Raw genomic sequence first — 17,033 nt, 5'->3', positions numbered from 1 at the left:
TTTTACGTATAATATATGAAATTTTCATAATCAGTAGAGCAACCCACATTATGCTTTATTTTTTGTTTAATTATCCTTTATTTTTTCCAAATTATGTTTTATTGTTATTTTAAATCATTGTTTTACATTAATCGAATATAATGTATAATATTTACTATATATTAAAAATTCTAAATATCTTGATCTATTTATTAATATTTTATGCAACCAATTTCTTTGCTTTACTCGAGTCAGTTTCTTTATCATTTGTGTGCGCCTTAGAGGTGCATATATACAGAAAGGGAAAGTAAAAGATGCAACCAAAAAGTACAGAAAGTGCTCAAGTTCAAGAAGTACACATAACAATATAGTGTGGAGTTCTTGTGTATTATTCATTGTTGGCGGAAAGTATTCTTCTTCTTTTCCTTTCCTCCACATCAAAGGATTACACCGAAAAGTTTACAGAAATAAAAATGAGCTTTTCATTGTTGCATTGTTATGTTCTCAATGACTTTCCGTTGTAAATATTGGTTTCAAAAAATATTAATACAGTATGTTAAAATTGCAGTTAAACAAAATTTTCCAATAATTGTGCAATATATTTTAAATTATGCTTTATGCTTTATTTCCTAAAATTGTGCTTTATTATGCTTTTAAAATTAATTTCTTCTGGATCCTTAGACAACCACAACCATGTTTAAGGTACCAACCATATGTGTAAATTGCTATTATGCTTTTTATGCCTTCGGGTTGCTGTAATAATCAGTGTGGTTTTCGCTTGGCCACTGTAATCAAGGATTAGGGGGTGGGAGGAAATACAAGTTTTACCATTTTTCTAATAAATATTTTGAGCTTCAGCCGCCATGTCCGTACTACAAGTTGTTGCTCAGACACGAGATACCGGAATCTTTTCTCTGAAAAAGTCAAATTGAAGAAATCCAGTGAGGTGGAGTTAGTCGTCATGCATCTATTAGTCAGTCCCGTACGCTCCCAAATTGGCTGTAAATTTCAAGCAGTCCGAACTCCAGTGGGAATGCTTCATGCAACAGTAGGTTGGGAGAAAAGAGTTGGATTTGGAAGGGGGAAAGGGGAAGACGGAGGAGTAGATGAAGATGAGGAAGGCCTTGATGAACGTGATGTTTCATCAAAGTCAACAAAATTAAATTCGTATGTATCTGAGGAAGGCAGATCAGATTTGTTCTTCATCCCAGTCCGAAACTGTGTCCATTGCTTCCAACTCGACTCGAATGTCTTCTGAACCTAGAACATCTCTCGATATCATTTCTACTCTTAGAACATAAAAAACACCAAAGTCTATAACTAACTAACTCTATGGCCTACGGAACCCGGATGTTCAATGCCGCGTTCACAAAAAGGGTAAAAACAACGAAAGCAAAGCTTCAAGTTTTAGGGTCCGTAAAGATAGATTCAACTGTATATTAAAATGCGTACAGGAAAGAACGCGCTCACAACACTCAGTTCAGACTGATCAACACACAAATGAAAAGAGGAACAACGATGTTCGTCTCTTATAAAACAAGGGCTATAAGAGCCCAGAAACCCCAAGATACACTCCTTATCACTCTATGTACCACGTGCAGAAATAAATCTTTCTTTCTCAGTCAGGCCAACACCTCTCCCCCACCCACCTTCTATTTTTAAGGACGCCACTGGCACCAAAATTGGAAGGAAAACGTCCCTTGATTGATTAGTTATGTTTTCTTTTACAAGAATTAACATCCTGTTGTGTTGAACCTCTGAGAACAAAACTACGCGCTTTAAAAACTTCATTGTGTTTTAAAGAGCCTGTATGACAAATACCGAGGTTGTTTAGTCTACATTTGGCCAATTTCGACTTACTTTAAAATTTAGTAGAATCCATGGTGCCAGGTCCGTAAGTGCTCGATGTGTTTCCCTTGGTTCCTAACAATAGCCCGGCAGCGTAATTTCCACTGTAATAGGCTTCTCTGAAGAACTGGGAAGGGAATCTTGTCCCATTCCCGTTGCACAGCTTTCCAAAGTCCTTCCACAGTTGTCACACGCCGTTTTCCCAAAGCCCGCTTCAGCAATCCTAATCTACGATAGTCCATAGAACTTGCATCTGGAGATTTAACAGGTACCTCATTGAAACGTACCACTCGCCTCCTCCATCTCCCTGTAGAATACGAGGGACGATCGTGAGGTATGTGATGAGGCCTTGTCCATGTGAATGCGCACCAGATTGCCGTCATTTCCATACATTGTTGGAATCTCATGCTAGTAGATCGCCTGCATGATCTGCTCCTGAAAATCTTCGCGTTGAGTTTGCATTTCTTCGTCACCCTACAAATCTTCAGTTTACCTCAGTAACAGTAGCCAGTAACGATCATGAACCCTTTTGGGAAGGATTCTTTACATACACGGACCCACCTTCTGAGGTTCTTGGCTCCTTTCTCTCGGTTTGCCGCAGTCGGAAAGGAAAATCCATGCTTCTTCGAGCGTTACGACGTACATCCAACTTTGTTTTGCCAGATGCCGTTCGTACAGCTTCCGGGCGTTACACTTTTGTTCCTTTTGGTGGGCATCTGTGAGAAGATGACCGCGAGCTTTCCTGACTTTTTCAAGCTTGAGTTGATGGTGTAACGTCCGGCTCACAGTCTCCAAACACACGTCAAGACGATTAGCCATACACCTTTGTGTTGGTGGATTTTCTTGCATTGCCATTTCGCGAAGTTTCCTCTGTATGGTAGAGATGGCTTTGGTGCATTCCCGCTTCCTAGGCAACTTCGTTGGTGATCGAAATGGTGGAGCTTCGTTGCTCTTGTACTTTTTAATAACATTTTTTATTCTATTTAACCTGATGTTGCAACCATTCTTCTTGCACTGTTTTCTAAGGACAGAAACACTAAAGCGGGCGACATAAAGAGCCGAAACATAGCCTTCCGAAAACCGGCTTAGTTTGGGCGGCATTTTGATCACAGAGCGGAAACCCACACACTTGGAAACAAATTATCACAACACTTACAGCAATGGTCCTGTTTTGTGCGTTATTGTCGTCCGCGCGAAAAAACAGCTCCGTTCCCAGGAAGCCACTGCACAACACTCCAGGACGCCACAAGCGAGGACTTGTGATTCCATTCTGCTCGGGAGGGGGAAGGAACGAAATCAGCCAAACGTAGGATGAACAACCTCTGTAAAAACAGTCGCGTTCATACACTTTAAAACAAAATAACAATGTAATTTCTGTATTAATCAGTTGGCTAGTATGTCTCCAAAGTAAAATACATGCAAGTGCACATATTTGATACCCAGAAAATTTTTAAAAATTAGGTTTATTGGGGGGCACTGAAAGGTGTCTAGAAAGAGTTACTTCAGTCCCAAGCCTTATTTTAAGGTATCTAAATATAGTTACTTCGTGTCCTAAAGGTATTAAATACTACCAAATTTAATATCGTTTCTGCTTCGTCATTTACATGATTTAACTGGTGATAATATGTGTATTATTAATAATATATGTATTATCACTTCTTGATAATATATGTATTTACCAGTCATCGTACTTGGTTAGTTAAATTTTAGGATTTAGATTATCTTGCTTACTATAAATTAAAACTTCCGTAATACTTTACTTTTGGAAACAATTTTATAGTATGGGATGTAGAAAAAGGAAGCTTTAGTTTTCCAATGTTTCTTATTTTTCTTAATAGTGTGCACGGACATCTAGTACCAATTAAATTGAAAAGGAGCAAATGTATATACTTGTCACTGCAGTGGTGCCCCCCCCTCATGTCCATGACGCACCCCCCCTCAATTGTCTATCCGTAGGTGTTCTTTCATGAAAAAAAATATTTTCGATTAATTTTTACCCCCCCCTCAAATATATTTATATATATTTTAACCTCCCAAATATTTCAATGACGCAGTTTGCGTCATAGCCCCCCCTTGTGGGCACCCCTGTTTCACTGTGACCATTGTTTGGTGTTGTTTCTTTTATACCTTTTATCTGGAATTTCTCCGCTTTCTCGGGTGACATTTAAACACCTTGTGAAAATGTTTTGGCTCATTGGTAGAATGCTCTCCTCTTTTGCGTGGGTCCCTTTTTCGGATCCTAGTCAGAGCGAAGAAAGCCTTGTGGTGGTAAAACACCGTGTGCGTGGATTAAATCGGGGCTCTCTCGTTTCCTCCCACATTCTACATTCCATTATTATCATTCACATGCTCATAAATGTATTCCTTAGACTTGGTGCAAAATCTTGGTTCGTTAAAAAAATAAACAAGTCTTATTGACATCTCGGTGAATCACCAATCGTGTTAAATTTCTGGAGAAATTTCGGAAAACACTTCAAATCCTCATCACTTTAAATAAGAGGTCCAAATACAATAGTTTAAATACTTCATATCGGCGAAATTAAAATACCGCTAATTTTATAGCAATTATGTGATATCTTCAAATAGATAAAATATAATCGAAATGTGGAACAAGAGCGCCCTAGACAATATTATTTGTATGAGGTACCGTCATCACAAGTCACCTAGTGGTCTTCCGTTTTCAGCTGTTTAGAAACGCGAAAATAAATGCCGGTTTTCAGAATGGCGCGAAATCAAAAGCAGATAAGTGAGTCCTGATAAAAATATCTCATGTAAAATGATATTGTCTAGGGCGCTCTTGTTCCACATTTCGATTATCTTTTATGTATTTGAAGATATCATATAATTACTGAAAAATTAGCGGTATTTTAATTTCGCTGTGATGAAGCCTCTTAATTTTTTTGCCTCAAAGTAATCCGAGATTTGAAATAATTCCAATTCTTACCACTTTTTCTTTCTTTCTGGGGTAAATATTATTAAAAACCATTGTAATATGTAGTTAATTATTTCAAACGAAATGTTTAAATACCAAATTCCATGTCTCCAATATTAAGGGAATCGAAGACCTGGACATATTACAACAATAATTTCAACCTCTATCTCTAACAGCTCGTTCCTCAGTGAATTTCCAAAAAATCTTCCTTAATAATATTTTACGCCAAAAATCCTATTTGTTCTTCAAATTTCAATTTTCTAACTTGAAAAGTTTGCCTTGGGTGTTTACAGTTAGTTAGAGCCGCGTATCGCATCCGTAGAACCGAAGAAGGAGTACAGAAGATGATTTACAAAATAGTTGACAAAGGGTAACTATACGAAATTGAAATCAACATCGAAAAATCGAAAGCCATGGAGTAAATATTTTCTGCAATAAATATTTTCAGAAAAGCTGTGACACGTCGTTAAATATTTCAAATGAAATGTCTAAAAACGAAATTACATGTTCCTAACTTTAAACAATTCCAAGAAGTAGCCTATACCTGTACATATTACAATAATTGCAATTACCATTACTCGCTATCCATTTCTAATTAAATTTCTAAAACGTTTTACTTAATACTAGTATATTTTATCAAAAATGTTATTTAGTTTACAAAGTTCTATAGTTTCTAACTAGAGGAATTAGGTTTAGGCGTCTCCAGTTAAGCTGATCTTCTTATTTATTCGTTGAACTGACGAAGGACCACAGGAGATAATTGCCAAAGTAGTCGATATATGGAAACTATACGGAATGGAATTCAACATTCAAAAATCAAATGTCATGGGAATCTCCCATGGAAACACGTCATTACGGATCAGAGTAGAACAAAGGGAACTTGAAGAGACTGATAATTTCAAGTATCTGGGAAGTATTTTGAGGAAAGACGTTTACTTCGCCAAAGAGGTCAAGTCATGAATTGCCATAGCTAAAGAAGCACTCAACAAGAAAAGATCACTCTTAACTAGCAGGCTTAATATTGGACTAAGAAAGAAGTTGGTCAAGTGCTATACACGGAGTATTGGAGTGTATGGTTCAGAGAGTTGGACATTATGGAAGTTAGAGAAGAAATACTTAGGGAGCTTCCAAAAGTGGCGTTGTTGCAAGATGGAGAAGATAAAATAGATGGAGCGAGTAACTTAACGAAGATGTTTTAATAAGAATAGGAACGCCACTTTATTTATTCATTTATTTGTTTATTGTTATTTACCGGTATTAATTTAAAAACAACGCAGGTGACACAAGGCTTTAGCCTGTAAATTAATTCTGATTCGTTGGTTAGTTTGAAATGTTAAGTCATAAAAGATTTTCAGAGAAAAGAACACAAAATGTAATGATTTATGTTTCAGTAATTTACGAGGAAGATCAGAAACATAGGTTTCAAGAGCGATATTTCTGGAGTTAAGTCTGTTATAGTAGAATGATGAGTATGAGGCGATTTTAACGGATATAGTTCCTAATTGTGCAGAAGCGAGCTGAATATCAATCAAGGGGAAGAGTTTGTTAAGAAATAGACCAGGTTTGTTGCCCGTATATTTTTCTTCTTGGGACATTAGTATGAAAAGCACATACTTTTGATGTGTATCTTGTATATAAAAATGACACAGTGAAATTTAACAAAAATATAACTTTATATTGTTTTAGCAACAATGTTAGTCTTGTGGCAGTGCAGATTTAAGTCTCAATGATTTACGAGGAGGATCAGAAACTTAAGTGTCAAGACCTATATTTCTGGAATTTCGTTTTTTTTATAGAGGAATGCGGAGTATGAGGTAATTTTAATAGATATAGTTGTTAACCATACAGAGTTTCAACAACCTCTACCTACGGCGCTAGTTGTAGAACATGCAAACTCAAATGGCGACTCCTTTGGAAAATTGGTCTCGTGAAGAACTCTGATTTAATACGATTTCTCGATTTTTGTAGGCGAAACATGAAATTCACCGCCAGCTGGTAGAGACTTACAGAGTGAGACTGTAATATCTTGTTAGCATGTTGGAGAATGGTGCCATAAGTTTGTGATTGGTAGAGAAACATCACTGACGAGGACCGCAGTGGCCAATCCCGCACCGTATCAACAGATTTGAACACAGTTCGCTCCCTCCTTACAACCCACACCTCACTCCAAGCAATTTCCAGCAGTTTTCACAAGTGAAAGAGAAAGTTGGGGGCTGTCATTTTCCTTCAGACGAGAAGGGGAAACACTTCGTGATAACGTGAATGAACATGCATAAACAGGATTTTTTTAATATGAGGGAATGTTCAAACTTATTCCAGGATGCGACAGGTGTCTCAATCAATATGGAAACTACGATAAATAACCTAATGTATTTACCATGTGTTCCCTGTATTCGTTGAATAAAATAATATGCACACTTTTCAGGGCAGGCTTTGTAACATTACTTTTTGATTACACCTTGGAACATCAGTAAGCCATTGAGACTGTAAAGTAATTCATGTTCGAATCTATATACTGATAATATAGAAACCTACTACTCATTTAATTACTTAAATTAATGTTGGTGGTAACTTTATGTATACGAGATTACTTGTTACATTTTAGGTGGTAGGTAATGTGTATAATCTGATTATATTTTTTAAAAGTCTATCACTTTTTATAATTTTTCAAGTATAAAATGATTATTAGAATCGCAAACTCAATACTTATAAGGTCGTAATCTCAGCAAGTCCATTACTTCACTCGATAACTGTAAAAACGAAAGCATATTCTTAACGTTGGTTTAAAGGTAAAAGTTTTGCCGACAGATGTCCGTACAGTCTTCCTACATCTCTCTCATGTATTTTTACCTTTCACGAAAATTCATGATTTATCTTACAAATTTCAATCTAGAGACTTCAAATTTTTAGAGAAGGAATTTCATAACTTATCAAAGGCAACAATTCGTGTCGATTTTTTATTTAGAATTTTCTTCATTGTTGAAATGGCTGGATTGTTGAAATGGATATCCAAATCTTTAACAACATAACTATTTCAATAATGAAGATAATTCTAAATAAGAAATCAGCACGGACTGTTGTCTTTGATAGGAAGTTCCTTCTCTAAAAAGTTCAAGTATCTAGGTTGAAATTTGTAAGAGAAATTGTAAATTTTCGTGAAAGGTAAAAAAATACATGAGAGAGATACGAAAACTGCGGAAAACTTGTCCCTTTACACCAACCTTAACTTGTTTTTTGCAGTAGATATGGGGCGATTACTTGTGTCGTGTTGTTAACAGAGTCAATCCTTACCTCCGCGAGTAAGTTGATTTTAAGGGTGGCTACCCGTGTCTCATTTACTGCTATATAAACAACAGTATGTATTTCTATACGTAGAATGCTAGAAGTCAGTGCTGATTTAGGGAATTTCGTAGGTAAATTTAGCGAAAAGGGAAAAAAGAAATTTTCGATAATATGTGAAAAATCCAGGGAAATTCTCTCTGCGACTGATTGATCAATATCAATGCTTTAATTCTTCAGAAAGAAAGGAATATAATACCAATAGTTTGTGTGTGACTGTGTGTATATGTGTGTGTTCAAAGTAGCATAATTTGCATCCATTGCTAGATGGGTGAATTTGTGTGTGTTTTTGTCAAACAAGTGAAGGAAAAGTAAAAACAAAAGAAGTAAAAAAGCAAATTAATAAAACAAATGTGATTGGCACTATCTTTAATGTAGCTAAATTAATATTATTACGTAACTTCTGTCATAGAAATTGGATATTCAACAAACTAGGGAAAATTTGATAGGCGAAGGGAAAATTTTGTTTCAGTTGAGGGAAATTTTCTTAAAGAAACCTATGAACACTGCTAGAAGTTAAACATACTCTTAGGTGGCACCACATATCCGCCAGTGTTAGACATCTGGCAGTTTAAATTGAAGCTTTTTCGAATTGAAATAATAAATCATTCGAACCGAAAGAGACGTAGGAGTAATACGTGCTAACTTAAATTCCGTCGAAATAAGTTGCGTTATTCCAGTCTTACAACAATTACAGACCCCCCACTCCCATCATTAACCCAATTCAGTTCAGCTTTTCGCTACATTCACTAACTAAATCATTTACATATGCCATGCGTTGAACACGTTTCAGGACGAATAGGGACTCTAATTCATTTATGGAAGGACGTTGGATAGCAATTATTAATCCTGAGGAGAAATTTCTTCAAGATAATGTCACCACTGGAGACATTCTCCAGGAGAGTCTCGGCGAGAAGTGTTTCATTTTAGAAGGCATCGCCCCCCCCAAAAAAACATATTATTCTTAACTTTACGGGCACCTCTACCAAAGATGCCTTTCTACGTCACTTTCAAGATCTGACTTTGGACCTCGTACCAATATAATTATCCTTCGATCACCATAAGAAGCAGATAAAATCCATTCTCTGTCCGCTGATACGCAACCAGAAGAAAGAACGGATGGACCATCACCTGACTCTCCCACTAAATCCACCAATACAGCGGTTATATATGTTTACCATGAAGAGTGCTTACAGACTAGATCTTCAGAAGATCATTTCACCAAGCATAATATTGACATCACTCATAAAGCTCTGTCATCTGCGATACCAAAGAAGAACACTGAAATAACACAACCGATATCACGACTGCCCACAAAGAAGAATACTTACCAAGCTCAGTCACAAAGCACGCAACACTCTACCAAGAAGAACTCTGGCTCCGATCTCCCAAACAAGGTAACTTCACAGTCAACGAAGAACAGAGACCGCACCACATATACATGGGTCATCAAATGCTTGGACCCTCGGATCCCTATCCGGCATTAAGACCGAACTCACCAAACAGGTAATAGACTTCGTAAATATCGCTCGTATCCAAGGCAAGATTGGTCCTGTACCTCTAGTCCGCTTCTTCTGTACTAATCCTGTGCAGTTCAATCATCTTATAAAGAGTGGAATCCAGTTATTCCAGACTCACTTCAAAGTTGAAGCATCTAAGGCCACAGCAAGTCCACAACCATGTTGGAATTGTTACGATCATCCAACTCATCTTTGTGTTAATCAGAAGATTTGCTGCAGGTGTTGAGAGAGTCACTACGAAGAGTGCGACAAGCGTATCCATCCACAGTTTTGCGCTACATGCAAGATAATTGACCACCGAACCCGCCACAGTAGCTGCCCTCGAAGACCTACTCAAACAGTCTACAAATGAATTCCAAACATCATTACCACCAAACCATTATCAGACCACAGTGACTCCGGTTCTTATCAGGATCAGTTCCAGACCATGGTTTTTCTAATCGCAACTCAACTAGAAGAATACATCAGGTCAATCAGAGATGAACAAGCTCTTGAAACTCAACCATTCGACTCAATTCTTCAAGAAGCCATTCAAATTGCCACACAGAAGATTATGCAAAGGTGACAACTATCTTAACGATGATCCTGCCCAACAACCATTTTGATGAAGGCCTTCAACGAGCTTCAAAACAACATCTTAATGAAGAAATCATTATTTTGACCTGTATGCATGATTACATATACACCACTCAATCACAATCACTCAGCACAACTCACAACCAAAGAAGAGCTCATCATCCCACATAAATCATTCATCTCATCCACAAACAGAACACTCACTTGCTTTTGAATTGAATACCACAACTTCTGACTGGCACTCTCCAATGATTTTCAAATCATCTAACATGAGAAGATTACGCATTTCGCCATTAACATACATCCAGACCACCAGTTCAGGCCAACACTCATAAGATGCTATTTTCTCTGAACTGTCCATCTCTACACAACAACATATATATTTTTATTATACTCTGGATAAAGTAGCCTGGTGGCAAAACACCCTTCCACTCCCCCAGCCCACACTGTGAGAGTGGAAAATCGACTTTCTCGACTTGACTCGAATTGAAATAAATGTACGTTTCACATGGTATTCTTCACTTTTTCGCACCGTTTTATTTTCCTTTCACGTATTATATACTTTTATGCTTTATACATTATTTTATACGGTATTTTCGTCCCTTTATATTTCTTTATACATTCATTGATAAAAATAAAAATTGCCATAATTCACTCTGCATAAGAAGGTAAATTTGAATAATGCAGACAATAAGGATAATAAATAACAATTGGAGTGTCCATTGTGTGCATGCTGCCAACTGTGGTTACGGGGAAAGAGGAAACGATATTCTCGAAAGTATGCGTCTGTAGAATTTGGATATCTGGCAGCGAAACGCACATACGTGAACTAGCCCTCCGCAAATGTTCAGCAATCAGGGCCACTAATTGTATGTGATAACATTTAATAGGTAGTGACAAAATATTGAAATGTATTGGGATCTTACTTACAGTTCTTGAAGGCATCAGTGTTCTATCGCTGGCTCTGGAAGAGCAAGAAAAAAAAAAGTCTCTTTGATGACCACCTTGACTATAAAGCATGAGTGCTTTTACTGTTTCAAGATAAGGCGAAATAAGGTGAAAATCCATGCAACGAGTCAATCATGTTGGGTATTCAACTTCTGCATGGAAATTGATCCAACCATATAACGTTTGTATTATGTCAAATATTTAAATGCGTTATTTGTCTGAGACTGCCTATATATACTACGACAACCTTATGAACACACACCGGAAAGAAGGAATTATGCATAATTTGCTCATTTACACGCTCGAGATAAAGGATATTTATTTTGCAGAAAGCAAACGGAACCAATCCTCTTTTAATTATGTTAAATAAGCTTGTATTTTCCCCGTCTATACTACTATCCATAAAGAGGCAACTCTGTTTCAAAGTGAAGTTTAGCTTAATTTATTCCGTGATAATAGTACTACTGATAATAATAATTCTACAGTAATGTTATAAAATAACTATTTATAAATACTGCATTTTCAAAGGAGAGACATACAGTGTACGTCAATCAGTTTCTGTTATTGAGAAGAACTAAATGATGCATTAAGTTTAAATTCTCATGCTTAAATTTCGAGAATATAATACAAACATGTTCGCCATGCGAAACTTATATCACCATCATCTTAGATTTTTGTCTCATTATTCTTAACACATATCTCAATAAAATGTAACCATTGTGAAGTTTTGCATCATGTAACTTTACGATATCCTTCGTATGTTCTTGAACTTTTAACCATCTTATTATCCAAGACTAGGGTTGCTATTTGTCCCGAAAAATCCGCGACCGTCACGGAATCTAGATCAGCGTCCCGACGTCCTGAAAATATGTCTCGGGACGCTTAAATGTCCCGGATTTTAGAAGATTAGGTATATAATTATAATTTGCAACTTCTGAAATATTGCAATTCAAAAGGTAAAGAAATAATTGAATACATAAAACATGGATTTCATTAAGTTCACGACTTAACTACTTTGACATTGAACGAAGCATTCCTTTCATTTTGCCAGGAACAAAAGATTTTACTGTTAAATCTTATTGTTATCTTTTGTACTGTATTTCAATTTGCATCTTGCTTCTGAATTATTTCAATCAATAATCCTTGATCTATATGTTCGATAATTTTCAGCTGACCATTCAAGAAAAAATATAAGGTTGGTGCAGGTAAATACGCACTGTTAAGGGGGTTCGATTTTTTACGGCATTGATTTTCATGAAACACAAAGAACAATACGTTGCAGAGTAGCCTTTTCCGCGACAAGAAAAAATGTAGCAATGATACCACTCACTTCAGTTTTATACCCAACGTAAAGAATAAAAAAGTCACAAAGTGGCGCATTTACCAACACCTGCAGGTAATTACGCCATGTCTAAAATACTACTAGAAATCTGTAATAAATCTTGCAACTGTTTACGGCGTCTTTATTATACAAACTTAGATATTACTACACAGAACGGGTAAAACAAAAAATAGAATCACCAAATTCCAAGATGAAGATAAAAAGATATCTCCAAAGCTGAAATGAAGTTTTAATATGAAAAGTTTTAGTTCATAAGAAGATATACAAACAGTGTCACTGTACTGTGACTTACAAATAAACTACACCGATATGACATTGAACATGTCCGAAAAATGTAAACATCTTTGTCTTCTGCAATCAGTCCTGCACAAGCCCTGGCGTGTTTCGCTGTACCATGCTTGGTATTGATTTAGTAGCCATGAAATCACAAATATTGAAGTTACGCTTATAAAACAAAGTGTTACTAAACGGACACGAAATAAGACGTACATTTCTGTAAACAATCGGCAATGTTCTGAGTTAGTACCTTACTAATAATGGATTGTTACCTGTATTGAAATAATAACGTCCTTCCACGGAACCTTTCCGAAACAAACAACGCTGCACGGCGTGGCGGTCTCAGCGCTGTCTCATTGAGTATTTGTCAAATCGAACTTGTCCAAGGCCGTGGCACATATTGCAGTTGCATTCTAACGGATTTTTTGGAAACGTCCCAGCACTGAACACTTGGCGTATTTAGCTGCACTGGCGTATATACCCTCAGTTACCTTATTGTTTTTATTAATAAAGTTGAATAGACAACAATGGGAACATATTGGAGTATTTTTTTAAATTGAAGCTTGTGAGGTGTTCCAAAACGTATTTTTTAAAATTATTTGCATCAGATTTCTTTTTCCTTTTTTTCTCGCAACAATGGTTAAGCGTTTCCCTTGCCCTTCCGAGAAAGTGTAAACAATAGGTTACCTGGGAGGAGAGAGTAAATCGTCTGCTTACGTTAAATTCTCTGCTTAAGAAGGAAAAAGTATAATAGAATGACTAAACGTGTGACTACGCAATACTTGAGGAACTCTAATTGAAGAAAGTAAGTTAGCATATAACACTTCTTTTCATTTTAAGTATTTCAAAGATTCTCGTAATTTAGTTGTGTCCCGGATATTCATTTTTGAAATATGGTCACCCTATACAAGACATTACTTTCCAAAATATTTATGTGGTCACCTATGTAAATTTAAGGAATCAACTTGCTCGGCTCTACAGACAAAACGAGAGGTACTGGCTAATTGATCAACGCTTAAGACAAACTCTTGAATTTACAAACTTGAAATATAAAGACTATGTAGAATTTTTGACGTAAGATACTATTAAGAAAGATTTTTTGTTAATTTGAGGAGCAAAGAAGAGCTAGAAGTACTGGTTGCAATTGTTATTATAATATGTCCATGTCCTTAAGGTTGGAGAAATGCAATTTGATATTTGGACATTAAAATATGTAACACGTGTTACAATGTTTTTGGTTTTACAAATATTTATCCCAGAAAGAAAGAAAAAGCTGATAAATAAAAGTGGGGGGAATTATCTCGAAATCCCCTCAGGCAAAAGACATTAGGAAATTAATTTCTATTTTAATAGAATTAGGTTTTTATGTATTTTTCGTTATTTTTCCTGAACCGTAAAGAAGACTATCAGTGATGCACTGTGATATTCATACTGAGTATATTCATATATTCTTATTTTTTAGTGTAATGCACCATAATTTTGCATTGACGATAAGGCTTACAGTGATGAGCATATGAATCATAATGGTAGACTGTAGAATATGGGAGAAAACGAGAGAACTCACGTGCACGTGTTTGTAAGCTTCACAATTTACTTTCTGCCTCTGGCATCATAACAGGAACCGCCACGCACCGGAGGAGAGCACTGAGTCACGCAGCCTCACCAGGCCCGTGCTGTTATACTAAGGAGCGCGGTGGACAAGTCTATCAAAAGGGCGCCCATAGAAAGGTGAATACGTATATATATATATATATATATATATATATATATATATATATATATATATATATATATATATATATATATATATATATATATATATGTATGTATATATGTATATAGTAACTTAATTAAAATACGAAACGCCGGGAGGTGATTCCCGGTACCGAGATAAAACAAAAAGTATAGGCCAACCTGGATGTAGAAATCCAACTTAGCTATGACCACCCGAAAATTTTCGTGAAAATGCAACAGCAGACATAGTCGAGAACAAAATGTCGGATCGATATTGTGCAAAAGGAAGTGTCCATTATTTTTGGTCATAGATTCCATCGGTGTACAATCAGATTTAGTGCAATGGTGGTGCAAGGGTGATTCTAAAAGAAACTGGAGTATTCTTTCAAGTATTTTTTCAAACGTTGAATGAGGAAAACGACAAGAATCAAGTACAAGATGCCAGCAATCAAAAATAATAGTACTCCATTCATGTTAGAAGAACACTTCGAATTCAAAAGAAAGAGAGATATACATGTGTTATTGACCTGTTTTGTCTCAGCACAGAAGGAACCCTCGGCAGAAAAATATAAATGAAGTTTCAAACGTATTACAATTACATATGCTAGGCTAATTGTAATGGATGTGAAGTGAAAGGCTGGCTGTGCAAGCTACGAGTGTGTGAAAATGGGAAAAATAACTTTGAACCAGATTAGCTTTATAACGACAATCAGGCGGCAAAGGTCATGTATGATGAAGGAGAGTACAAGTGAGGTTTGATATTATAGCAGTGATTTCTAAAAATTGTGTGAATACAATTTGGGCAAAAGTAAGCTGCATTAAAAGGTTTCTCCTCGTAATACGTAATTCCGTGGAAGATTATAATTTCGAGCACAGAAGCAATTAAACTTGACGAAACGAAAGCTGTTGTTGCAGAATAATATAAAGAAATACAGAACCACCGAATTATTGTTTTTTTACAAATTAGGATAACTGTGAAAAACTCAGAAGTATCTTATCCAGTATTTGTGCAATGCAGTATGTGTACACAAGACAGCTGTGAAGAATAACAGTTCACTGTCTGATATTGTCAATCGTTGACCGCATTGCAAAGATGACATTGGCGAAGCAAATTTTACCGTGTGCGGTCAAAAACACCTGAAATTTCGAAGATGATTGCTGCAGCTATATTAACTGGAGCAACAAGTTCTTCGGCTGTCGTGGATGGTGTCGCATAAAAAAGGCGTTCCACAACCCCCCAAATAAGAAATCATGGGGCGTGAAGTAGGGTGAACGAGGTGGTTATAACGCAGCGAAAAATCGAACTATCTGGGAATGTTTCATGTAGCTAGATCTGCATATTCATATCAAAATGTGCAGGTGCACTGTCATGCTGGGATCACATCTGCTGTCTTAAGCTCAAGGGCACATGTTCTAACCATTTTGGGAGAAATTACTTCAAAAAGATACGTACTCCTACACAGGCAGGCTGGTAATAAATAAGCTCCTACCACAAAGTTATCCACCATACGGCGCCGCACGCTCACACTAAATCTTTTTGCTGATCGTTCACAAGAGTTGCATGTGGATTTTTACACCATACACATGGTTACTGCTGGTTTCAGGACGGTCTCTGATCATTCCCAGTACGCCGTCTTCAAATTCAACTGATCACATAGTATGACTTCCTCTGATTTCAAGTAGGAGAAATTGAAGAGATCCTATCTCCAGAAGGCGAGTATGGAGGCGTGGAAAAAATAGGGTAGTTACTCTCTTTTGAGGGCGACGGTCACGATGTAAACGCCTCGCCTCTGGACTATTTCCCCTTGCATCTCCATAAATGAGGTGTATATCTACCTGCTCGTGGAGAGGGTAATCTGCCATTGCGCAGGCACGTATAGATTTATATAATCAATTTTACTTAAACACCAACAGTTTACTTAACCACTACAGTTTTACACAACCGTAAATACCTGGACACAACACTTTCTATCCTGTTATACAGCAATTCCAAACGTAATACTAAAGCATCGGACTCTGTAAATCACACACAAGTTGTGTTAGATGCCCACTACAACATGCCCACATCAATTTATGCCTTCCACATCAAAACTGCTATATAGCCTTATGCCAGCCACTCGTAAGTGGCACACAAGAGACGATAATTCCGTAAGTGCTGCTACGTCTAAACAAAATGCCACGTTTTCTTTCCTCCGTGTAGGCATTTCATCCAGCTCCAAAGTACATAAGAACTTCGAAAAAGATTTCGCACCATTTGTATCATGTGTTTTCTTCTAGAAATTTTTTCCACCAGTGAAGAATCAAACTATAAGCGGGATACACTACGACACTATTTTGCTATATTCACAATAGGAATGTAGTTTTTCGTAGCTCCGGATTAAAGGGCGGTTTGCCAACTCCAAGAGAAGGGAAAAGTCACTGGAAAGTATCCCTGGAAGAAGATTTACCTAACGGATAAATTAATATACTGTCCCAGTGCATTTCTTTCTTTCGTTATGCAGCATATACAACATCTCGGGTTTTTGTCCATGTTTGTAGC

Source organism: Thermobia domestica, chromosome 15 (genome assembly GCF_964235325.1).
Source record: "Thermobia domestica chromosome 15, izTheDome1.hap1.1, whole genome shotgun sequence".
NCBI classification, from domain to species: domain Eukaryota; kingdom Metazoa; phylum Arthropoda; class Insecta; order Zygentoma; family Lepismatidae; genus Thermobia; species Thermobia domestica.
The sequence above is the reverse complement of the archived record's forward strand: the minus strand, read 5'-3'. Positions refer to the sequence as shown.